General features: G+C 42.1%; 1 pseudogene; it reads left to right on the forward strand.

Annotated features, from left to right (window-relative positions):
- Window positions 1-22,985, forward strand: part of LOC140855263 (dehydrodolichyl diphosphate synthase 1-like) — a 32,622-nt pseudogene extending 9,637 nt beyond the window's left edge.
- Window positions 22,986-26,107: the final 3,122 nt, after the last annotated feature.

Consider the following 26,107-nt stretch of genomic DNA (forward strand, 5'->3'; position numbering starts at 1 on the left):
GACTTAGCCGACTTTCTTACTTTTTGTCCTCGAACTGTTAGACAAACTACACCGACCGACTAGTAATTAACCCGACTCGCTACACAGAGTTTCCCGGGCCGAATAGACATCAGGCGCCGTTGCTGACATCTGACCGACTGAAGGCCAGTCTCCCCTAGTCGGCACTACCCCGACTAAAGTTAATATCCCTCCCATGGCTCTCGGCCTACAGCCGACTTAATGGTCGGTTAATAACCGATTACGTCCAATAAAGATATGGCGTCTCGACAATTCTATCTCGCCGACTCAAGTAACATCGATTTTTACCGACTAACGGCAAATCGAATATAGCCATCATATGACTTGGAGAGGCTACATCAAAATTATGTCACTTAGACACCATATCCAGCCAGTTAGCTGCGCGCCATAATGGAATACTACGATCTATTAAATGCGCCCTAAAGACATTTATTACACCCCACGTCCTGCAGCGTCTGCCACCGTGTGTGTGTTGAATAAAGAGCACGTTCGCCGTCGGCATTTAAAGATGCCCATGTGGCATTTAAAGATGCCCCATCGACAAGACAAGATCGACATGGTCGCCCATCCAATCATCATCTATTTTGACCCTTCTATAAATAGAAATAAGCGGGGATCCCTCCAGGTATGCCTAGACAATCACTTTCCAAACTAGAGACTCTGTCCCTTTTTCATATGCTAACTTGAGCATCAAAGGGTCCTCATCGGAGTCACCTCCGCGAGACTTGTTTTACAGATCTTCTTCTTTTGGCATCGAGCAGAGCCCAACACTATCTCAATCTAAGCTCTATCCTTGCCCTTTGTCTCGGCCTTGGCTGTATGCATCTTCTCCGATGGCACACCATCTCCCAGCATCTCATCAGTCCACCAACTGATAGGCGTAACTCTTAGTCATCTCCCACCCGACTACTATCTACTGATTACCACCGAAGAAAAAATCGCAACAGTTTGGCGCGCCAGGTAAGGGCAGGCATGTGAGCTGTTGGGTAAAACTCTCTCGAGAATCTTCATGGCCAAGATAAGGACACAGAATGTCTCTGCTCGTTCGACTCAACGCTCATCATGGTGTAACGCACCTCCGACAACCGCTGGAGAGCCAAGTGCTTCACGACCATCAGTGACGGCAGATCTTGGGTTCGCTGCTCTCGTGCAGCAGATGAAAAATCTGACCGAGGCCATCCAAGGTCTCCAACAATAACAACTGGGTGCAGCACGTGATGCACCTTTTAGGCACAGCCACCAACCACAATCTATAAGCCGCCACTCTACGCATCATTCCCATCGAGCGAGTTCTCCGCTCGCCCGACGGCCATCACATTCAAAGTCTCGGCACGCTTCGTGTGCTGATTCCAGTGATCGTCGTCCCCATGTTCTCCTCGACAAACTCAATACAAGGAGAAGAGGCTACGGTCCCCCTTAGGATCTTCTTCTTCTGAGGAAGGCTCCACTCCAGGATACTCGCGGCATTCAGATATGTCACAACAATGCCTGGAAGAGTATAACTGAAAGTTGAAAGAGATAAATCACCACCTGGAATGGCTCCAAACTAATCATCATGACTCGATTAATGAATTCGACATCAGTACGAATTCGCCTTTCTCAAGATGGATCCTCGACGAGCTGGTTCCTAGTCGATTTAAAATACCACAAATTGAGCCATACGATGGCTCCACGGACTGCTTGACCACCTTGAGAGCTATAAAGCCCTTATGGTTCTACAAGGGGCATCTAACCCCTCCTCTGCATTGCCTTCCCGATTATGCTCTGAAAAATCATGCGGGCATGGTACCCGAGGCTACAATCGAGAAACATCAATTCTTTCGAACAGTTCGAGTAATTGTTCGTGGTGCACTTTGGTACAAATTGAAGAGTATCTAGAACTACTGACAGTCTTTTCTCTATTTGCCAATAGAACAGAGAATCTTTGCAAGAATTTATGGCGTGTTTCAATATCGCCACCCTAGATGTCAAGGACCTCAACGAGGCAACAACCATCACGGTGATGAAGCAGGGACTCTAGAACTCTAAGTTCACCTACTCTTTGGATAAGATGCTTCCTTGGTCCTACATCGAGCTCCTCGAACGTGCACAGAAGTACATCCGTGTTGAGGAGGCCGTAACTGATAGGTGCCAGTTCGAAGAAAAAGTCCATCGAGGAGCCCGATCGAATTCGAGTCGAGAATGAGGCTCCACCTTCCGACTGAGCTAGAAGTCCAGAAACTTCATGGGCAGGTATGACTCCTACACTCTTCAGACTACTCTCAATCATAGATTTTAATGGAGATAGAAGAAGAAAGCTTCCTTTGTCGACCCCCACCAATGAGAATAAAATTTCATGATCGAAAGCGCTATTACTGTTTCCACCGCGACCATGAACATGACACGGAGGAGTGCCACCAGCTGAAGAATGAAATCGAGAACCTAATAAGGCGAGGATATCTTAGGAAGTATGCACAAGAGCACCCTACACAGCTACCTTTCGATCTACCCAATCTGGAACTCAAAGAGCAGACTCACGTCCAACTGACGGCTAGCATGATCAACATGATCTTGATGAGACCACGACCCTGGGGGCAAACGACCACAGAAGCATTTTCAAATGCCAACGCACTGACAACAACATTGTCTTTACTGAAATAGATCTATGAGGAGTCCAAACTCCTCACAATGATGTTGCAGTCGTGTCAATGACAGTTGCCAATTATGATATAAAAGATGTCTTATTGATAATAGAAGTTTCGCTAACGTGATTTTTTATAATTACTTCTCCTACATGCAACAGCTTTCTACTAAACTTTCAGACCGTTAATGTTCTTCTAATCAGGTTTACAAATGACTCGATCAAAGTGGAAGGCGAGATCAAACTCTCCATCACGGTCGGGCAACCACCTCAGTAATCGATCGTTTACCTTAACTTTCTCGTAGTCCGCCTCCCATCCACCTACAACATTATCTTAGGCCAATCTGGGTTAAATGTGTTTTGAGCAGTTGTCTTAATATATTACCTGCTCGTATACTTTCGATAAGGAATGGATCCAACGAAATGTGAAGAGACCAACAGCTGGCCCGACAATGCTACTTAACCTCTATTAGCAGAAAAAGGCCAGCTAAAACTCTTCTCATCGACAATGGGCTGGATCAAAGAGAAATTGAAAGTTAAAGAGAACCTGCAGAACAGCTCATCTTAGTTTTCTTAATCGATGGAGATCCGACTAAAATCATTCAAATCATGTCCTCACTAAGCAAGAAATTGTGAGAGGAGCTGGTCAATTTTTTGAGAAAAAATACCAACATCTTTGCCTGGTCTACCTCAGACATTCCAGGCATCCTTCCAGAAATCATTATCCATCGACTAAACATTGATCCCAACCACAAGCGATGAGACGAAAGAAAACGACAGAAAGCCATCAATGAAGAGATTGGCAAGCTACTGGTGGCCGACATTATCCATAAGGCGACCTACCTAGATTGGCTCACGAATGTGGTGATGGTCAAGAAAGTAAATAGTAAATGTATCATCTGCATTGACTACACCGACTTGAACAAAGTCTATCCCAAGAATAGCTTTCTCTTCCTCAAATAGATCAGCTAGTAGATGCGACAGCCCAACATCAGCTACTCAGCTTCATGGATGCCCTTTTTGGCTTCAATCAGATCCAAATGGCATCCGAAGATGAGGAGAAAATAACATTTATCACTGAGAAAGGTTTATACTGCTACAAAGTCATACCCTTTGGTCTCAAAAATGTCAGAGCAACATATCAGAGACTAGTCAATAAAATCTTCAGAGATCAATTGGGTGTAATATGGAAGTTTATATCGACGACATGCTCGTGAAAAGCACTGAAACTACCCTCCACTTTAGCGACCTGACTGAAGCTTTTGATGCCCTAAGAAAATATCAGATGAAGCTAAACCGACTAAGTGTGCCTTTGGTGCCACCTCGAGAAGATTTTTTGATTTTATGGTGACAAAGAGAGGCATCGAGGCCTATCCTGAGAAGATCAAGGCAGTTTTTGACATGCAATCTTCTAATTCTCTGAAGGACATTTGGAGATTGACGGGCCGAATTGCATCCTTAAGTCAATTTGTCTCCAGGTCTGTGAAACGGCACTTCCCTTTCTTTAAAATTTTCAGGCAGATGAAAGACTTCACTTGAATGAAGGAGTGTCAAAAATCTTTCGATGAATTGAAGTAGTACCTCAGCTCTTTTCCACTCTTGATGAAACCCAACACCGACGATGAATTACTCATGTATGTGGCGACCACTTCTGAAGCCATCAGCTCGATGGTGGTCCGAGAAGAAGACAAAGTGCAAAAGTCCATCTATTATATAAGTTGGGTGCTGCGTGATGCTGAAATAAGGTATTCAACGATTAAGAAGGTCATCTTTGCAATCGTGACTACTATTCAGCGGTTACGACCCTACTTCCAGGCCCATTTGGTAAAAGTCCTTACCGACCTCCCCCTAAGGTCCATACTTCATAGACCAGATACCTCGGGGAGAATGGCAAACTGGGCGGTTGAACTCATCGAGTTTGACCTTTCTTTTGTCCCAAGAACATCAATGAAATCTTAGATTCTCGTCAACTTCATCATCGAATGTAACCCAACAGATGATGATCAAGTCAAAGGCAATTCTATAGAGAGCACTCAAGTGCCCACCTGGATTTTACATGTTGATGGAGCTTCAAACACTCAAGTGTACGGTGCAGGTCTAATCTTGACTAACATTGATGGGATGGTGATCGAGTATGCTTTTTTATTCGATTTTAAGGCTTCAAACAACCAAGCAGAGTATGAGGCCCTAATAGCCAGACTCAAGATTGCTAAGGATCTTGGTGTCAAGCACCTATGGGTATTTATCGATTCATAATTCATCGTCAAATAATCTCAAGGAGAATATGAAGTCCAAGACCCTGTTCTGTTCAGATACTTACTAAGGCTTAAGTCTCTACAATCATATTTTGATTATTTTGAAATTTTTCATATTCTTCACTCTGAGAATGCCTGAGCTAACTTTTTATCCCATCTCGCCACCTCTGATGGAGCAAATCTTGAAAAAATCTTTATCGAGCACCTTGAGAGCCCGAGCATTGACTTAGAAGAAGAGATCCATCAGATTGAAGTTGGGCAAGAGCCAAGTTGAATTGATCCGTTCATCGAATTCTTGACTCACAGGGCCTTACCAACTGATCCTACCGAGGTGTGTCGAGTAAAAAGGTGGCGACTCGGTACCTGATCATTGACATCACCTTTACAGAAAGATAGCATCTCTACCCTTGCTCAAGTGTCTTTGACCTTCCGAAGCTGACTATATCCTTCGAGAGGTGCACGAAGGCATTTGTGGTAGCCACTCAGGAGGCAAGTCGCTATCCTACAAAATCCTCCGACAAGAATATTACTAGCCAACCATACAGAAGGATGCATATGATTTAGTACAGAAGTGCAACCAATGTCAAAGGTTTGCCAACATTCAGAGGCTCCCGTCCAACTATCTCACGGCCATGTCGGCTGTGGATTTGCTCGGTCCATTCCCACCTGCCAGTGGACAAAAAAAATTTCTCATAGTGGCCATCGACTACTTTACAAAGTGAGTCGAGGCCGAACCATTGGCACAAATAATGAAATAGAAAACTATCAGTTTTTTATGAAAATCTATCATCTGTCGATTCGATCTACCCTAGGCAATCATCACCGACAATGATCGACAATTCAACAACGCCAAATTTAAAGAATTTTATGTGAAATATCATATTATCGACAAGCTCACTTTGGTTGGACATCTTCAATCCAATGGAGAAGCTGAGGTGATCAATAGAATAATTCTCTAAGGCCTAAAAATCAGAATTGATCAAGCTAAAGAAAGCTAGGTCGACGAGCTTTACAGTATCCTGTGGTCTTACCGAACAACTCATCAAATTTCAATCAGAAAAATCCTGTTCAAATTGGTATTTGAAATCGAAGCTATGATTTTGATTGAAATCGGCCTACCTTTAACTCGAGTGGAGTACTATGATGAATCCACCAACTCGAATAAGAGATGAGTAGACTTGGATTTACTCAAAAAAATTCGAGAAAAAGCTCAACTAAGGATGATCTCCTACTAGTAAAGGGTAGCGAGATACTACAACTCCCGAGTCAAGCCGAAGATCTTTCGAGTAGGAGACTTGGTCCTGAGAAGAGCAAAAATTTTTAAGCCCATTGAATAGGAAAAACTATCTTCGAATTGGGAGGGTCCCTACAAAGTCTCGACAATTTTATGATCAGGAACATACAAAATCGAAAATCTCGATGGTACCAAAATTCCTCAAACTTGGAACGCCAAAAAACTATGAATGTATTATCAATAATAATACATTCGAAAGATCTTCCCTCTTATCAGTCATGTGCCTTACAACTCGAGTTCTTGGCGAACTATATTACAACTACTCTCTCGTTAACTTGTACTAGATGAAGCACTAGTCAGCTCATATCCTCCTAACGAAGCTGAGAGTGGGCCCATTTTTAAACAACGGGTGGGTCTTTCAATCACAAGCACGCCTGCCAAGAGCTACGGCATTGGGTTGAATGCGAGATCCAGGCAAATTATTGTGTTAATCGGCTGAAATCCGATTACCAGAGCTATGTGGTCCAACAACTACTACCACACTCGCTACAGTCCAAGGGCTGCAAGTATAAGAGGTATAGTTTATCATATGATCCGATGAAAATAAATTATGCTAAGTCGACTCAATACCGACTAGCCAAAGATCTACCGACTTCGCTACTTGGTCAATTTTGTGGGAAGGTTACGACCTATTCGGCTAGCTACCGCCTACTCAGCTAGTTACTTCCTACAAAATATTCGATCAACTTCATTACTTAATCGATTTCGTAGGAAGGTTACCGCCTATTCGGCTAGTTACCCCCTATAGGTTATTCTACCGATTTCATTACTTAGTCAGAATTGTGAGAAGTTTCCCAAGAAAATGAAACAAGAAGTGCATGCAGACAAAAGAAGTCGGACAACTTATGAAGAAAGTTTTCATTTCATTTCCAAAAAATTTATTACAAATATAAAAAGAAGAGAGTACAGAAGATGTTCAAGAACTCGATTGGGGGCAATCTTCTTTGGCTTCTGCGTTCTCATCATCCAACTCATCCAATTCCTTATCGAGCTGGAGGCAGCTCAAGTCCACCTTAGGCATGAGGCGGTGAACTTGCTTCTTGCACTCTAGGAAACTGAGTTGGAACACATCCGCCCCGACGTCGGCAAGCTCATCTTCATACTCTTTCAACTCACAAAACTCGGCCAATGCCCGAGAAGCAGCTTTCTGATCCTGAGTTTCTACCGACGTCAATTTTATTTGGAGTTCGACAGTAATCTTCTCGACTTTCTTGGTGGCATTCTTAGCCTCCTCGATAGCCTTCTCTGCTTTTAGTGCCCTATCTTTCTCTGCACTGAGGGCACTCTCAGCCGACTCCATCTCGAATTGATAATCGGCCTTCAGCTTCTCAAATTCTTCTTTGTTGCTTTGCTGCTGGGCCGCCAAATTAGCCAACTCGACCTCCAGTAGAGAGATCTTCTCTCTGCTTTTTCTTTTCTGCTCCTCAACAGCTTGAAGGAGCTCATCGGAGACTTTGGCCCGCACATGAGCAGTCTGGGCCTGGTCCTCCAACTCGTGGTTGATCTGGGCGGACTTAATCAACCCTTCAAACAAAATTGTGATGTTGTGGATCATCTGCAATACAAAGAGAATAGCTATGTCACCTACTTGGCTAAGAAAGGAAAGGCTGAATAAAAGCAGTCTGTGTACTTATCCCAATCAATGACATGTAGGTGCCCGATTGAATCTCCGAGATCGGATGCATTTTTTTGACTTCTCAGTCTGCGGGAAGCATCACCATCTTTGCCAACTCTTCGACAAGCTGGCGGTCTCAGAGCACCTGTTCGGTAGCTTTGAAGTGCATCCCAATCGCTATAATCGGCTCCCCAGAAGGTAGATCCGAACCATAGTCCATGGTAAAGTGGGGGGAGATTGATGCCTTACCCTTATCAGCAGCTTTTCGACTAGCTGTCCGACTCCCTCCAGACCCGATTGGGATCGAAAGGGCTTATACCGCTTCGACGTTCTTTGCCAAAGCTTTGACGACTACTACATCATCCTCAGTCAAGGGAGAGGCTGCGACAATCACGACCTCGGTAGATGGTGGTGGAGATGAGTTCACCATTGGTACTCGGGGTGACGACAGTGGCTACATGCTTCTCAGCACCCGAATCAGAGACTCCTCCCTCGATTTCTTTGATGGCCGAGATGGGCCCCCAAGCCTAGATGCTATCTTACTCTTTTTCTTTCGGACTGCCTCCTTCAGCGATCCCACTATGACCCGCATGCCTGCATGAATACAATAAGAAGGAGAAGATAGTTAGCCACCGAATAAAGCAAAAAGTGCAAAAAGAGTCTACAGAAAAGAAAACTACCAAGATAGGAAGTCAGGCTAATCCCGGCATTGTAGAGGGACTGCTCCTTGAGCAGCTCCTGATGTACAGAGACCTGAACTTCAAAAAGTTTCTCGTGCGCCTCCCAGTCCTCGTTCAGGACAATGTCGTTCCTATTCAGAGAAAGGTTACAGGTGGTCCAGGTCCAATCAAAACTCCATGGGTGGTCAACGGTGATATAAAAAAAAATTTTCTTCCACCCATGGATAGAAGAAGGGAGTTTTTTAAAAATTTATTGTCGAGGTCGAGGGCAAAAAAACCACCACCCCCGTTCTTGGGAATGTTTCTTCACGATGAAGATGACCCGAAACAAAGAGACTTGGGGTTCAATGTGAAGAAGATGACAAAGGATGACCAAACAAAAAGAATACGAATGGAATTGGAGGCAAGTTAAGTAAGAACAACCTCATACAGGTCGAAGATGTTGGCAAAGAAGAGGTGAAGAGAAAATCAGAGTCCCGATTGAAGGAACTCCTCATAGATGGTGATATAGCCATCGGGAGGATGAATGACCCGACCTTCTTCATCGAGTGCCATCAGCCGATACCAACTAGGGATATGATAATGTCCCCCTAATCGGATGACTGCCGACTCAATCAACTCGGATCTCTCCACGAGAGGTCCAAAAATGTTCTCGAGAGCTGGCTATTCATTTGACTCACTTGAGTCTAACTGACCCTCCCGAGAAAATGCCACGTCAGGCTCATCCTGAGTAATATCCTTAATTGCCCTTTATGCTGCCAGAGCCTGAGAACTCCAGTCACCGATCGAAGTCTCATCTCTGAACTCTCTATCAAAAGAAGATATTGAAAAGATAGAAAAAGAAAAAACAAAGAAGGAGGAGGACCAAGGAGGAAACCTCTAAGAGAATGAAGAGAACCGACGACAGGGACTAACGGCAACGAAAGACTGGTGCCAGATAAGAAGACTCACCGATAGCAAGACCCTCAGCAGAGAAATAGGATGGTGTGGACTCGAGACGGAGCAAAAGAAAGTGAAGCCAAAAATAGGAAAAATCAACCCCCATATATAGGTTCTTTCAACAGTCAGGATCGATGTCGAGTACCACGCCTAGCCAGGAGATGATGACATATGGCTGCAATCTCGGTCGATCCTCCCAATGCCCGTTCAGTGCACCTCCATTCAGATCTTGCCGAGTTGGCTCAATCTGTGTGATCGTAGATCGGGCCAATGAGCGGCTGACATGCAGATGACTCAGGTACATGAGCTCATTATTACCCTGCCAGTCGATCTACTATCATTAATATGGAAGATCATCTCGAGCTCTGCAGTATTTATTGCCACACGACCTACAAAAGGATGACACCGCCGTATGAAAAGACATGACGACAATTCACCTCTCGAAGCATCAGTCGAGTTGCAGTCGGCTAAAGTGACTCGTGATGGATCAAAGATGAACTCCTCTCACCCGACAAGCAACTAAGTCGGACTCGGGAGTTGGAGGTAAATATTGGGGTAGGTACTTAGACGACTTCCTCTACCTTCTCATCCTCGAGCTGACTAGGCAAACTGCATCGACCGACCGGCAATTAATCCGACTCAGCTATATAGAGTTTTCCCCGGCCGAATAGATGTTGGGCGCCATTGCTGACATCTGATCGACTGAAGGCTGGTCTCCCCTACTCGGCGCTAGCCTGACTAAAGTTAATGTCCCTCCCACGGCCCTCCGCCTACACCTGACATAATGGTCGGTGAACAACCGACTACGCCAAATGAAGATATGGCATCTCAGCAATTCCATCCTACCGACTCAAGCAACATCGATCTCTACCAACTAACGACAAACCGAATATAGCTATCATATAACTTGGAGAGGCCACATCAAAGTCATGTCACTCAGACATCATATCTAGGCTAGCTAGCTGCGTGCCATGATGAGATACTACGATCTTATTAAATACGACCCAAAGAATATTTATTACGCCCCATGTCCTGTAATGTTTGCCACCGTGTGCGCACTGAATAAAGAACATGTTTGCTGCCAGTATTTAAAAATGCTCATGTAGCATCATGCCACACCATATGAGAGGATAAGATCGACATGGTCACCTGTCCAATCATCATCCATTTTGACCCCTCTATATGAAGTGAATTTTAGTGCAGGGGTAAATTGGTAATTTTAAAATTTTTTTAAAATTACTATTTTACTGTAGAAATTATTAATTAATCTAATTAATTAACATGTATAAACTCTACACAAGGATTTAAATATGATATATACATAGCATGCATTTAAATTTGAAATTCAAACTTCTACAGTAAATATTTTACTGTTATGTGTTCAGAACACATTACCTTTGTGCGGATAGTCGATCACCGCAATCTGATCACCATCAGGAGAGTTTGATCATTGCAATATAGCCATACAGTATGTCTGACCTCTGCGGATCATCCACACGAAGCTCCCGATCTGATCGGCTCCGCACGAATGCTAGTTCATGGATGAACCCTTTTGATGGCCGATGTTGATCGAACTCCTTCGATCTTGATCTGCTGACTCTTCGGATGCTCTAGATCATCAATAGATGCACTTGAGAGATTGATGATGCTCTTCTCAAAGTTTGGTGGGCTCACGACACTCGTAGCTCACTTACTCACTTTCCGAACCCCAGGCTGAAACCCTAGGGTACTCTCTGAAAACCCTACACCCGCTTTTTGTTTCTTTTCTTTTCTTTTCTCTCGAAAGTTTTTGAACCTCAAACTCATGCACAAGGCTTCCTCACACCCACTATTCTCTCTCAAAAAAATTCTATGCACGCTTCACTTTCTCTTCACTTTTAAAACAGTGCAAGACGTGTCTTATCCGCGTGAGAGGATAAAGATAAGTGGTTGCTCATTTGAATTCAAATCGAATTTGAATTCAAATGCAAAACAACCCATCCTTATCCACTCTTGGTGTGAGAAGAGAAGGGCGTGGGCTCTCTTATGCGTGGAGAGTTTACATGAGAAACTCTTTCTCGTGTATAATAAGTGACGCACAAGATGGATAAGGCAAGTTGGCGCATGGAGTTGGTTGCCCCATTCAAATTCAAACTTTATTTGAATTTGAATGGCCAACCAACCATTTTTATCCAGATAAATGGCGCACAAGAGAGGGAGTGAGAAGGCTTCTGCATGGGAGAAAATTCATGAGAAGTTGTTTCTCATGAATTCAAATGGGCACAGAGAAGTGAGGTGGCGCAGGGAGAAAAGGTCAAAGTGGTTTCAACCTATTTGAGCCAACCTAATTGAAATAGGTTAGGCACAATTAGACTAAATTACATCCAACTAAATTAGACTTAATTAGACTCAATAAAATTCTAATCAAATCAAAAATTGACTAAGCCCAACCCCTGATCAAATCAGGGACCAAACCACTTCGACGATTAGGTCAACACTTAACCTAATCAGGTCAAACCCAACTGAATCCAATTCAATTGGACTTGATCCAAAAATAATTACTCAATCAAATTGAGTTAATTAGTGATCAAATTATTAATTAAATCTTTCATAAATATTGAGTCCAAATTTGATGGACAATCGGGCATCAAAGTCCATCGTTATGAAACCTTGATCAAAAAGTCCCAAACCAGTGGGACTCTTGACCCCGGTACCCAAAATATGTGGTACTCATGATCAGAGAATCCTGATTCTTGATCATAGAGTCTCAGACACATAGGACTCATAGTCCACGAGCATTAGGACTCTTCATCAGCCATCAGATCAGATAGGAACTTCTAATGTGTGTGACCCCGCAGGTTCGAATCTAAGCCGGTAGCACAGGAACCAATTCCTGTACTAATCGAAGTGACCATCTATCAATGGTACCCGACATCCGGATAGGTCGAATAGTCACAATCGTAATACTCAGAACCTACGTGAATATGGTTACTGTATAATTCATCCCTTTTGACCCCTGTGTATAGGACGACTCAGGGTTAAACTGTCAACCCTGATTAGATCATCCGAATCGTGCTCAATTCAAATAGTCCTGTGACTCCTCACTAGGACTACCCTGGCAAAAGTTTTGCTAAATTGAGACACGACTGTACACAGCTCCTGAATTCGAGTGGTCAATCCCATCTTGACACACGCACCGACAAGTCAAGTACTTGACTACACCCAGCAGCCTTCCATCACTGAATTAGAAATTCAGGTAGTCCAGTGCCTAAGTGCAATGAGTTGCTTGCAAGTCACCATGGCGGTCTTAGGTCAGAGGGATAGTTATACCCATATCCCATCAGAATAAATCTTGACAGCAGAAATAGCTCCGGAGTCGGTCACGTTCAGTGCAGATGTACCCTTACATCTCACCTGTATGCCATACCAGTGTCTCCACACTCCTTGGTTAAGAGGACAATCAACCCATATAATACACAACGACCTATGCTTAATAAATGTTATTGTCCTTGGTTAACAACGTATCATTTGATCGCGAACAGATTTAAGGACTAAACGATAAATCCTCCTTTGTCGAGTATAAATAGTCCTAAGGACTTCACCACAACACAGGAGTTCATTAGAAGATGAAACAATTTATGATGAAGTGCCAAAATAACTTTTATTTATTTATAATTTATATACTAATATAAGAATGAGCACAACCATCAACAGGCTGATGAGTGGCTTTAGGACACTATTCCCAACAATCTCCCACTTGGCCTAAAGCCAATCGATGTAGTATCTAATACCCATCTTCGACTTGAAGTCGTCGAACTCCTTCACCGCAATGCCTTTAGTGAATGGGTCGGTCAGGTTCTACTTTCCGTCGATCTTCTGAAGGTTGACGTCACCTCAATCCATAATTTCTCGGATAAGATGGTAGCGACGCAGAATATGCTTCATCCGCTGGTGTGCCTTCGGTTCCTTCGCCTGAGCAATGGCTCCAGAGCTGTCACAGTATAGCAGAACTGGACCAACAAAGGAGGGTGCTACTCTGAGCTCGGTGATGAATTTTCTCAGCCTCACCGCTTCTTTGGCAGCATCTGATGCAGCGACATACTCTGCCTCGCAAATTGAATCAGCCACTATGTCTGCTTGGAACTCTTCCAGCAGACAGTCCCACCATTAAGGGTAAAAATAAATCCCGACACACTCTTGCTGTCATCGTGATCAAACTGAAAACTAGAGTCTATAAACCCTATAAGTCTCAAGTCCGATTCACCATAAACAAGCCACTGGTCCTTAGTATTTCTTAAATACTTCAAGATGGTTTTAACAACCTTCCAGTGATTCTCCCCTAGATCAGATTGGTATCTACTCACTGCCCCTAGTGAGTATGCCATATCTGATCGTGTACATGTCATGGCGTACATGATAGATCCCACTACCGAAGCATATAGAATTCTACCCATACGCTCTCTCTCTTGAGGTGTTGTCGGACAGTCCCTCTTCGAGAGAGAAATTCCATGGCCTATCGGTAGATAGCCTTTCTTGGAATTCTCCATGCTGAACCTCTTCAACATAGTATCAATGTACGTGGACTGGGATAAGCCAAGCAAGCTTTTAGATCTATCCCTATAGATCTTCATCCCTAGGATGTAGGAAGCTTCTCCCAAATCCTTCATGGAGAACTGTGATGATAGCCAAATCTTTATTCCTTATAATGCAGGGACATCATTCTCGATTAAGAGAATGTCATCCACATACAATACAAGAAATACTACTATTAGATCATTAGCCCACTTATAAATGCAGGGCTCTTCTCTGTTCTTAACGAAACCATACGTCTTGATCGTCCTATCAAAACGTATATTCCAACTCCGGGATGCCTGCTTAAGTCCATAAATAGATCTTTGTAGCCTGCACACCTTAGACTCATCTGTGGATATGAATCCTTCAGGTTGTATCATATACACCTCTTCGTCCAGCTCTCCATTTAGGAAAGCTATTTTCACATCCATTTGCCAGATTTCATAGTCCAGATGGATAGCTATTGCAAGCATAATCCGAATGAATTTGAGCATTGCCACAGAAGAAAATATCTCGTCATAGTCTATACCATAACGTTGACGATATCCCTTGGCAACCAGATGGGCTTTATAGGTCTCCATCTTTCCATCTGTGCCCCTCTTCCTCTTGAAGATCCACTTACACCCTATGGGTTTTACTCCTTCGAGTGGGTCAACCAATGTCCACACATCGTTGACCTTCATGGACTCCATTTCGAATTTCATGGCCTCTAGCCATTTCTCAGAGTCAGGTCTATACATTGTATCTATGTAGGTGATCGGATCCTCATCATTTTCATCAAGTTCGACAGAATCGCCATCCCAGACCAAGAAACCTTAGTATCTGACCAGTTGACATGGTACTCTACCAGATCGCCTTAAGGGTGCAGGAACAATGGGCTCCGGATCTGATCTAACTAAATCTGGTTCAAGTTCAGTTACTTGTGTCAGTTTTTTCACCTACTGAACTTTCTCAAGTTCAACCTTAGAGGCAACAGTCCCTTCACCAAGGAACTCTTTTTCTAAAAAGATTGCCTTAAGACTGACAAACACCTTTTGCTCATTAGCTAGGTAGAAATAATATCCTTTGGTCTCTTTTAGGTACCCTATGAAATAACACTTGTCGGACCTAGATCCAAGCTTATCCGTAATTAAATGTTTAACATAAGCCGGACACCCCCAAATCCTAAGGTGCGAGAGTACTGGCTTATGTCCTATCCATATTTCATATGGCATTTTGGTTACAGACTTACTCGAAACCCTATTTAGAAGGTAACAAGCTGATTCGAGTGTATATCCCCAGAGGGAGATCGATAGACCAGCAAACCCCATCATGGATCGAACCATGTCCAATAAGGTCTGATTCCTCCTTTTAGACACACCATTATGCTGTGGTGTTCCAGGAAGAGTCCACTGAGAGAGAATCCCATTCTCCCCAAGATATGTCAGAAACTCATTGGAAAAGTATCCACCTCTTCGATCAGATCGAAGAGTTTTAATACACTTCTCAGTTTATTTTTCTACCTCATTTCGGAATAGTTTGAATATTTCAAACGACTCCGACTTATGCTTCATTAAGTAGACATATCCATACCTCGATAGGTCATCTGTGAATGTTATGAAGTAGAAATATCCACCTTTTGCACTTGAGCTCATGGGTCTACATACATCAGAATGTACTAGACCCAAGAGTTCACTAGCTCGCTCACCTTTTCCAATAAAAAGTGACTTGGTCATCTTTCCAAGAAGACAGAACTCACAGATTAGAAGTGATTCACAATCACCAACTTTAAAAATTTCTTCTTGAGCCAACCTGTTTATCCTGTTCTTATTGAATGACTTAGCCTATAGTGCCAAAGGTAGACTTCTGACACATTATTCATTCTAGGGCATTTACCAGAGGTTTGAACCTCATTAACAGGCTGTGATAGTAAGTAAATTCTATTATTTAGTTGTCCAACAAACATTGTAACATCATTCAAAATGATATTGTAAATATTTTTTTTTATTAAAAATTTATAACTGTACATGGCCAAAAGGCCTACAAAAATAATATTTAATAAAAAGCTTGGACAATAGTGACATTCACTCAAAATTATATTACGAGAATTGATTACAAAGTTCATGATTCCTAAAGCTAAAACTAGAACTCTGCTTCTATCTCCAACGTTCAGAAACCTCTCGCCTTCATCAAATCTTCTACTGACCTGCAGACCCTGCATCGAATTACAGATATGATAAGGGCTTCCGGTATCCAATACTCAGGCAGCAGTATCACAAATGAAAAAGTTGCAAGGTGTTATCATATAAATACCTTGCTTCTTCTTCGGTCTGTTCGGATCTAAGGAGGCAATGTATAGAGAACAGTTCCTCTTCCAGTGCCCCTGCTTCTTGCAAAAGAAGCACTCCGCCTGGCTCTGATCGGGCTTGCACTTCTTGGTCTGACCCTGTGCTGACGTCCCAGCATGTGGCTGCACCTTCTTATTCTTCTTCTTCTTGTTCTTCTTCCCTTTCTTAAAGGGTCGATGACTAGAAGAAGACCCTCCCACAATATTCACTGACTCCTTTTGCAGCTGGTGGTCCTTTTCAAAGTTCTGTAGCAACCCCAACAAGTCGTGGTAGTTCACTGTAGGCTTTGTCATCCGAAAATGAGTAAGGAAGGGGAGGAAGGACTTGGATAAAGAATTAAGGATCGCATCTTTACTGAGCTGCTCGTGCAAGAAAAGCCCAGTTTACTTAGGCACTCAATCATTTCGATCATGTACAGTACATGATCAGTGACTGAGGCCCCATCCCTCATCCGAGCATTGAAAATGGCATAACTAGTTTTGTGCCTTTCAACGTCGTCAGACGTGCCAAAGGAGTCGTTCAACATTTGAAGCATCTCCTGCAGCTGGGCATTCTCGAATCTGTGACTGAATTCATCATTTATTGCCGTCAGCATTATACACCGAACGGTGGTGCGATCGTTGAGCCACTTCTGGTAAGTGTCTCAGACCGTCCCTCTAGCGTTCAGGGCTGGCTCCTCAGGTGTCGGATCTGTTACTACATAAAGGATCCACTCATGCTCAAGGATGATTTTCAATTTTCGATACCAGCTATCGAAATTAGGTCCCATGAGCTTGTCATTATCTAATAATGATCGAAGCGACAGGGTAATGGCCATAGCTGCATAAAGAAAAACCAGACTTCTATTAGTATATAAATTATTAATACTAAAGACTTGGACTTTAGTCTAAAGTTTCTCCCAGTATTTTTACGAACTGGTAGCCTCAACCTCCAATTCGAGAAATTACTTTAATTCCTTAGTGGGTACTAGAATCCACACAGACTACACCGAGCTCAACTTTGGTTGGTCAACCCATGTGCATCTATGGGTAGGTTCATAATCAGTTATTTCTCTAAACAACTTCTAGTAATTAATTTTGCCCCAGAACCTAATCAGTAGGCTTTGGCCTCCACTGAAAAGATCTGGTTAGGTCCAATCATTAACATGACTTGATTTGATGAATCGGACCAATAAATGATCAGGCCCGACTTTGGCCGGCCAACCTGACCACCATCAGAAAGACTCAACCAAATTATCATACTATGAATGATAATTCTATTAGTCAATAAGTACCAGGCCTTTGGGCCTCCAGTGATTATTAAACTAATGGACTCATTATCACTCACTTAATGGGAGGCTATGACTTAGTTATCACTATAACTTAATCATTTTAGGGACCTAATAATTTTTGAGGATTTTTATGAAAGGATAGAAGAGAAGAAATTAACCAGCTAATTTTAATCCTTCCACTGACTTCACCAAGTCAGATTAAAAAGGATTTAATTAAAGCCGACATTAGGAGCACCTAAATCAGTCACACTGATTTACCTAATGACATGGGTGAGCCCTAATCACCAAGTGATCTAATCAAAATCTAACTCACCAGGTTGGTCAGGTAAGTGAGATCAGTGGTGGGGATATGCCATTAACTCATCAGAGATCGAATCAATGCGAGTAGCTCCCACTTAAGAACCACTGGTCAAATTACCAAACTTACCTTAGACACCAACTGGTTCATTAGTTTTAATTTGATCAACTTAGTAAATAGGGTTCCACCACGTAGCCATGAATTAAGTCCATCTTGGTCTAGTTAAAGACATGGACCCATTCAACTACAACTATTGGAGTTGAGTCTAGAGTGTCCTTGACCTAATCTAATTCAACTTTTGATTAGATTTGACCAATTACTCTAATTTAGTCCATTTCTTTAAGCTAACCTTAGGTCTAACCCAATTATGGACCTAATCCATCTAACCCATTGACCCACAAGTTTATGCAATTATCTTAGGTCTTAATTCATAATTCTAGACCAACTTGACAATACTTAATTCTTTTAATTAAGTATTTGGGCTGATGGGTCAGGGTTTGGCTTTTCAAAAATAATTTTTAAATTTGAAAGATTTTATTTTCTGTTCACCAAATATGTTGACTCATTTCACAAGCAGATCAGCACATTTCATAAACAGCAATCCTATTGCTAATTACATAACAGAAAATAACTCAATCAAAATAAATCATGAATATTCCTTTAGATCTAATCTAACACATTCATGATCAATTTTACAATTGAACCTTTACAATTAAGTCATTTCACTGCTTCATCTGCATGGGATATAATTACAGCGGCACCCCTACCGCCATAGGAGAATCCCATCGAATGAGAGGAGAGGGCCTTTAAACCCTATTTTTCTCCTATGATCGGACGACCATGGCAACCAATCCAATTAGACTACTTGCTACTTAGATCAAGTATATCTAAATATACCAATTTCAAAATTTAAATTTCAAATTTTAAATTTTAAATTTTAAATTTTGAATTTCAAATTTCAAACAAATTTCAAATTTTAAATTTTTGAATTTTAAATTTTAAATTTTAAATTTTAAATTTTAAATTTTAACCAAATTTCAAATTATAAATTTTAAATTCTAAATTTTAAATTTTTGAATTTTAAATTTCAAATTTTAAATTTTGAATTTCAAATTTTTGAATTTTGAATTTCGAACAAATTTTAAAATTTAAATTTTAAATTTTAAATTTTAAATTTTAAATTTAAACTTTTAGATTATAACTTAATCTACACATACAAATATATATATCATATTTTAGAACCTGCTTTGATACCATTTGAAGTGAATTTTAGTGCAAAGGAAAATGATAATTTTAAAATTTTTTCAAAATTACTATTTTACAGTAAAAATTATTAATTAATCTAATTAATTAACATGTATAAATCTTACACAAGGATCTAAATATGATATATACATAGCATGTATTTAAATTTGAAATTCAAACTTCTACAGCAAATATTTTACTGTTATGTGTTTAGAACACATTACCTTTGTGCAGGTAGTCGATCGCCATAATCTGATCATCGTCTGGAGGGTCTGATCATCGCAACACAGCTACACAGTATGTCTGGCCTCTGCAGATCGTCCACAAGAAGCTTTCGATCTGATCGGCTCCTCACGAATGCTAGTTCGTGGCTGAACTTTTTTGATGGCCGATATTGATCGAACTCCTTCGATCCAGATTTGTTGACTCTTTGGATGCTCTGGATTGTCAGTAGATGTACTTGAGAGGTTGATGATGCTCTCTCTGAAGTTTGGTGGGCTCACGACACTGGTAGCTCACTTACTCACTTCCCGAACCCCAGGCTGAAACCCTAGGGTACTCTCTGAAAATCCTACGCCCACTTTTTGTTTCTTTTCTTTTCTCTCGAAAGTTTTTGAACTTCAAACTCATGCACAAGGCTTCCTCACGCCCACTATTCTCTCTCAGAAAAATTCTATGCACGCTCCACTTTTTCTTCACTTTTAAAATAGTGCAAGACGTGTCTTATCCGCGTGAGAGGATAAAGATAAGTGGTTGCTCATTTGAATTCAAATCGAATTTGAATTCAAATGCAAAACAACCCATCCTTATCCACTCTTGGTGTGAGAAGAGAAGGGCGTGGGCTCTCTTGTGCATGGAGAGTTTATATGAGAAACTCTTTCTCGTGTATAATAAGTGGCGCACAAGATGGATAAGGCAAGTTGGAGCATAGAGTTGGTTGCCCCATTCAAATTCAAACTTCATTTGAATTTGAATGGCCAACCAACCATTTTTATCCAGATAAATGGTGCACAAGAGAGGGCGTGAGAAGGCTTCTGCATGGGAGAAAATTCACGAGAAGTTGTTTCTCGTGAATTCAAATGGGCGTAGAGAAGTGAGGTGGCGCAGGGAGAAAAGGTCAAAGTGGTTTCAACCTATTTGAGCCAACCTAATTGAAATAGGTTAGGCAAAATTAGACTAAGTTAAACCCAACTAAATTAGGCTTAATTAGGCTCAATAAAATCCTAATCAAATCAGGAATTGACTAAACCCAACCTCTGATCAAATCAGGGACCAAACCACTTCGACGATTAGGTCAACACTTAACCTAATTCGGTCAAACCCAACTGAATCCAATTCAATTGGACTTGATCCAAAAATAATTATTCAATTAAATTGAGTTAATTAGCGATCAAATTATTAATTAAACCTCTCATAAATACTGAATCCAAATTCGATGGGCAATCGGGCATCAAAGTCCATCGTTATGAAACCTTGATCAAAAAGTCCCAAACCAGTGGGACTCTTGACCCCGATACCCAAAATGTATGGTACTCATGATCAGAGAATCCTAATTCTTGATCACAGAGTTTCAGACACATAGGACTCATAGTCCATGAGCATTAGGACTCTTCATCAGCCATCAGATCAGATAGAAACCTCTAATGTGTGTGACCCCGCAGGTTCGAACCTAAGTTGATAGCACAGGAACCAATTTCTGTACTAATCGAAGTGACCATCTAGTAATGGTATCCGACATCCGGATAGGTCGAATAGTCACAATCGCAATACTCAGAACCTACGTGAATATGGTTACTGTATAATTCATCCCTTTTGACCCCTGTGTATAGGATGACTCAGGGTTAAACTGTCAACCCTGATTAGATCATCCGAATCGTGCTCAATTCAAACAATCCTGTGACTCCTCACTAAGACTACCCTGGTCAAAGTTTTACTAAATTAAAACACGACTGTACACAGCTCCTGAATTGGAGTGGTCAATCCCATCTTGACACACACACTGACAAGTCAAGTACTTGACTACACCCAGCAGCCTTCCGTCACTGAATTAGAAATTCAGATAGTCCAGTACCTAAGTGCAGTGAGTTGCTTGCAAGTCACCATGGCGGTCTCAGGTTGGAGGGACAGTTATACCCATATCCCATCGGAACAAATCTTGACAGTAGAAATAGCTCCGGAGTCGGTCGCGTTCAGTGCAGATGTACCCTTACATCTCACCTGTATGCCATACCAGTGTCTCCACACTCCTTGGTTAAGAGGACAACCAACCCATATGGCATACAACGACCTATGCTTGATAAACGTTGTTGTCCTTGGTTAACAACGTATCATTTGGTCGCGAACAGGTTTAAGGACTAAACGATAAATCCTCCTTTGTCGAGTCTAAATAGTCCTAAAGACTTCACCACAACACAGGAGTTCATTAGAAGATGAAACAATTTGTGATGAAAGTGTCAAAATAATTTTTATTTATTTATAATTTATATACTAATATAAGAATGAGCACAACCGTCAACAGGCTGACGATTGGCTTTGGGACACTATTCCCAACACTATAAATAGAGGTAAGCGGGGACCCCTCCAGGTCTGCCTAGACAATCACTCTGTAAACTCAAAAACTCTGCCCCTTTTTCATACATTAACTTGAGCGTTGGAGGGTTCTCGTCGGAGCCACCTCCAACGGGACTTATTTTGCAGATCTTTCTTCTTTTGACATCGAGTGGAGCCCAACCCCATCTCAATCTAAGCTCTATCCTTGCCCTTCGTCTCGGCCTTGGCTGTGTGCATCTTCTCCGACGGCACACCATCTCCCAACATCTCGTCAGCCCGCCAACTGACAGCCGTAACTCCTAATCAACTCCTGCCCGACTACTGTCTGCCGACTATCCATCGAAGAAAAAACTGCAACACCTTCAAATGTCAAATAAGATTGTTTTCATCTATATATGACATAAACAAACATAAGCATATTTAAACAAATATAGGATAATTTCTAAATGTAAGAAATCGGATTCTTTCGAGATAGAAATGGACAAATCGAATGCCAGAACAAAATTTTTACAATAACAATATATGGTACTACCACCAAGCCCTTGCTCAAATAGTATCATTCCTTGTCACTTGAACAGGGAATCTCCAGCTCAATTCTAGTAGGAGTCAGCCTTAAGTTGTGGAGTGAGCATACATGGTGGGGATTAGCCCCCTCTTACTCTTGAAAAAGAAAAAGAAAAGAAAAAGTTGTGGAGTGACAGCCTTTACACTGTATTGTTTTTAGATTAAATAAGAAAACTACCCTATCTAAATCCACCATCCCAAGTTTTTTAGAATGTGAGTAGCAGAGAATCCCTGGCCTATATTTAAAGGGCTAAAATCGAAATGCTACTTTGAAGAACAACATAAACTACACTGCATGTTATTGATAGCGAAGGTATTCGGCTACGCATAATTGGTGATTCCTCAAAGCTTCCAAATTCTCTGCAAAAGATAGCCAAAGAGGCACAGGAGGAGACAAAGACGAACTCACCGCTTGAATTCAACATTGCAATAAATCATAGTGGACGAAGGGAGATAGCACAAGCATGTCAAAAGATTGCGTGGAAGGTGTAGCATGGTTTGTTGGACTCGGCAGACATTACGGAGTCTCTAATTGAGCAAGAACTGGAAACGAATTGTAGTACCGAGTTTCCTTGCCCTGATCTACTTATCAAAACCAGTGGTGAGCAGAGGTTGAGAAACTTCTTGTTGTGGCAATCTGCTTACACTGAGCTCTTCTTTACAGAGACACTGTGGCCTGACTTTGGAGAGCCTAAGTACATTGAGGCTTTATGCTCTTTCTAAGAAAGAGAGAGGTGCTTCGGCCAACGAATTGTATAAGAACGGTATAACATCCTCCAGTTCTCTTGATCAGCATTTTTTGCTTGACATTTTCATGTTTATTGATATGTACCTCATTACTTGGATGTTCGATCTTTCTTACACTTGACTTGTTTGATACTTCTACAGAGCACCATATTATTTGGCCAAACAGATCTTGAGTGAAGCTAGCAATGGATATACTCAGTAATTTCAGTCATTGCTGGGATATGTACTTCATCCTGAAAAGATTTATCATATATACATTGTAAGTTTAAGTGCACCATTTATGTATAACTTATCACTGTCCCTCATAGTGAATGGAGGTGTTTATGCCTTTGGTATATGTTTCATATATGAGTGCCTTCTTTCCTGAATTAATCTGATCATAAATGAACTCAGCTTGCCTGCATGCTTTTCTTTTACCGATGCATGGCATGGATTAATTGCATCATCTAACTTGGTGCTCCATCTCACTATTGTTGGGTACTTGAAAATCTAATTGCTTAGGTCCCTGGATTGTGGTTTACTTGGCTCTTTTTTTCTCCCTTTTTCTTTAATAAGCAATTCTATCCATGGAAGCATATGATAAGATATTATCAATGGGGGTAGGTGTTTTGAAATTGTATGAAGGTTTAATTAAAAAGTGTTATAAGGGGAAAACCAAAAAAATGCTGCCTTCTTTATCAGTAGTGCTATTTCTTATGCAAAGGGGGTATTTTGGAATTAAAAGTTTGTCACGGACATGTTGGATTGGAAAGATTAATTTCTAGAGTATTTGGGGATGGGATTTAAATAAAAAAATATTCTCTTTTTTTGTTGAAGTTATAAAAATTTTAGAAACTTCAAATATTAAATTTTTTTACTAGTTTGAGCATACCAATATATATAAGACTGGAATTGGACCCGGACTGGCCCGAGGTCCATTGGGCAAGGCCAACTTCAGTTCGGACTTTGGTCTCAGTTTGAAAAAATTGGACTAGATTTGGGCTAAGATTTAGAGCCCATTTAATGTTTAGGCCGGGCGCAAGTATATCTTTGGCCCGACCTAAACCCAGCCCAAACCCCAGCCAATTAAAGGCCCGATATAAAGCTCATTTGAAATCAAGTGATCCTAAGTAATCTCAACTATCTGGTCGGATTCTGACATCAGATTTGTGTGGTCCAGATGTTGTGGAGGATCGGCCTCAAGCCTTGAGTGCGGGCCCCACTATCTCCACCTACGGGAGCATGAGCGTTGTCTTTGTCAAGGCCAAATCGAGTGGGGGTGATCCAAATGCTATGAATCATCAAACTATAAGACTTCAAACAAAATATAAAAGGAAAAGATATAAAGGATCACAAAAAAAGAGAAAACATAAGGACTGTTGGGTGAATGTTTGGCCAGGATACCACCTCTCAAGATTTTTTCAGTACCATGCGATACAGCAGGAAGAAAGAAAAAATAAAATAAAAAACAATCAAATATATGGATCAACCAAAAAGAGCTCGCCTCTATGGGGCATACAAATTTCACTATGAGAAAAGAAATTTTACAAGAGGAGATCTCACCCTCAACCCTCATACATCCAATTTCTCTCTCACAGAAAGTTTTTCCTCACAAAAGCTCTCTCTCTCTTGGAAGACCCCCCTCAACCCCTGAAGCGACCGTTATCCGCTGTCCAGGAGCCCTGCTCCTTCTCTCTACAGCATACGGCAGCTCTCTCTCTTCTTCACAGGATCTGTTCTCTAGATTTTTCATGGCCGTACGAAATCATGACGATCACAGCAAAAAATGAGCCACACCTGATCTTCTGTTGAGAAGCCAAAACCACAACCCATTGTTTCACACGATCAGGCCCTTTTAAAAGGCTTAATCCCGTGTTAGAAATTGATTAGGATGCTTAATCAAGGCAAAAAACTATTTCGAACTATTGGATCATGATCGGGAGCTCTCTAGACCGTCCGATCATGCTCTGATCCACAGAATAGTACCGTGGACTATGAGAAACGGTCGGAAAATGCCCATGCGGTCCATGCACTGGGCCGTGGACCACCCGATCCATGATGGACCAGGGTACAGGCCCAAGCACGGTGCTTGGGCCTGGGCCAGCCCGTGCGTGCAAGCCTGGGCCACGCCTGGACCGAGCCCGGGCCGAGCGCTTGGGCTCGGGCCGCACGCCTGCGCTTGGGCCACACGCCTCATGCCGAGCCGTGCCCTGCATGCCTAGCCCACATGCTCCCGTGCATTGGGCGACGCCCCGCCATGCGCGGCCGCACCACCGCCACTCCGCTGGCTACCAACGGTCCTCCATCACTTCGGATCTCGTGCTGACTTCAAAAGCTCGTATTTTCTCCATCCGAGATTCATTTGGGATGATCTTGATCTCATTGGACTCTATTTTTCATTCCGAACCTCACTGTGGGCTCAATGTGGATCGAATCTCGAGATATCAAATCCTAACAATCTCCACCTCGACTCGATATTCAACCTCCTCCTAACTTTGAGAGCTTCTGGATCTTCTCGCCCCCATGCCTTGGGGCAATCGCCTACTGATCATGGATGGACAAATATGAGAGTCAAGCCAGACCGCTCGATCCCATCTCCATCATATGCTGTGCTCCTCCTGACCTGAGATCTACTCAGAGCATCATCCTACGGCAATAGAAATCTCACCATGCGACGTCGCCTTTCCTTCTTTCGAGTCTCTTGTCTCATACCTGATCCACCTCTACTTTGAGCTCCACCTCGCTCTGAGCTCCATCTAGCTCCTGAAGCTCCATCTCGCACTAGGCTCCCTGTCAGGTAATAATGTCCTCTGCTCTCCTTCTTTTTCTCCAGCACAATCTTATCATCGCATAGCACCCTCAGGATTCCTCCACCAACTACCATCCTGTAGCCTCTAGAATCCAGTCTGCTAAGTGAGATAAGATTTCACTTGAAATAAAGTATATATCGGACCTCCCTCAATCTCCTCACTGCACCATCATGTATCCTCCAGCTGACCATCCCAATGCCTCTGATCGCATAGCTCGATCCACCGACAGAATACAGTGCCCTCACTGTTCTCCAAAGAGTCAAACTGCTCATCTCTGCAACATACATGATAGAGGCATACAGAATCTAATATCCACTACTGGAAAGAAGTAGATACCTCGTCAGA

Source organism: Elaeis guineensis, chromosome 2, assembly GCF_000442705.2.
Source record: "Elaeis guineensis isolate ETL-2024a chromosome 2, EG11, whole genome shotgun sequence".
Classification (NCBI taxonomy): domain Eukaryota; kingdom Viridiplantae; phylum Streptophyta; class Magnoliopsida; order Arecales; family Arecaceae; genus Elaeis; species Elaeis guineensis.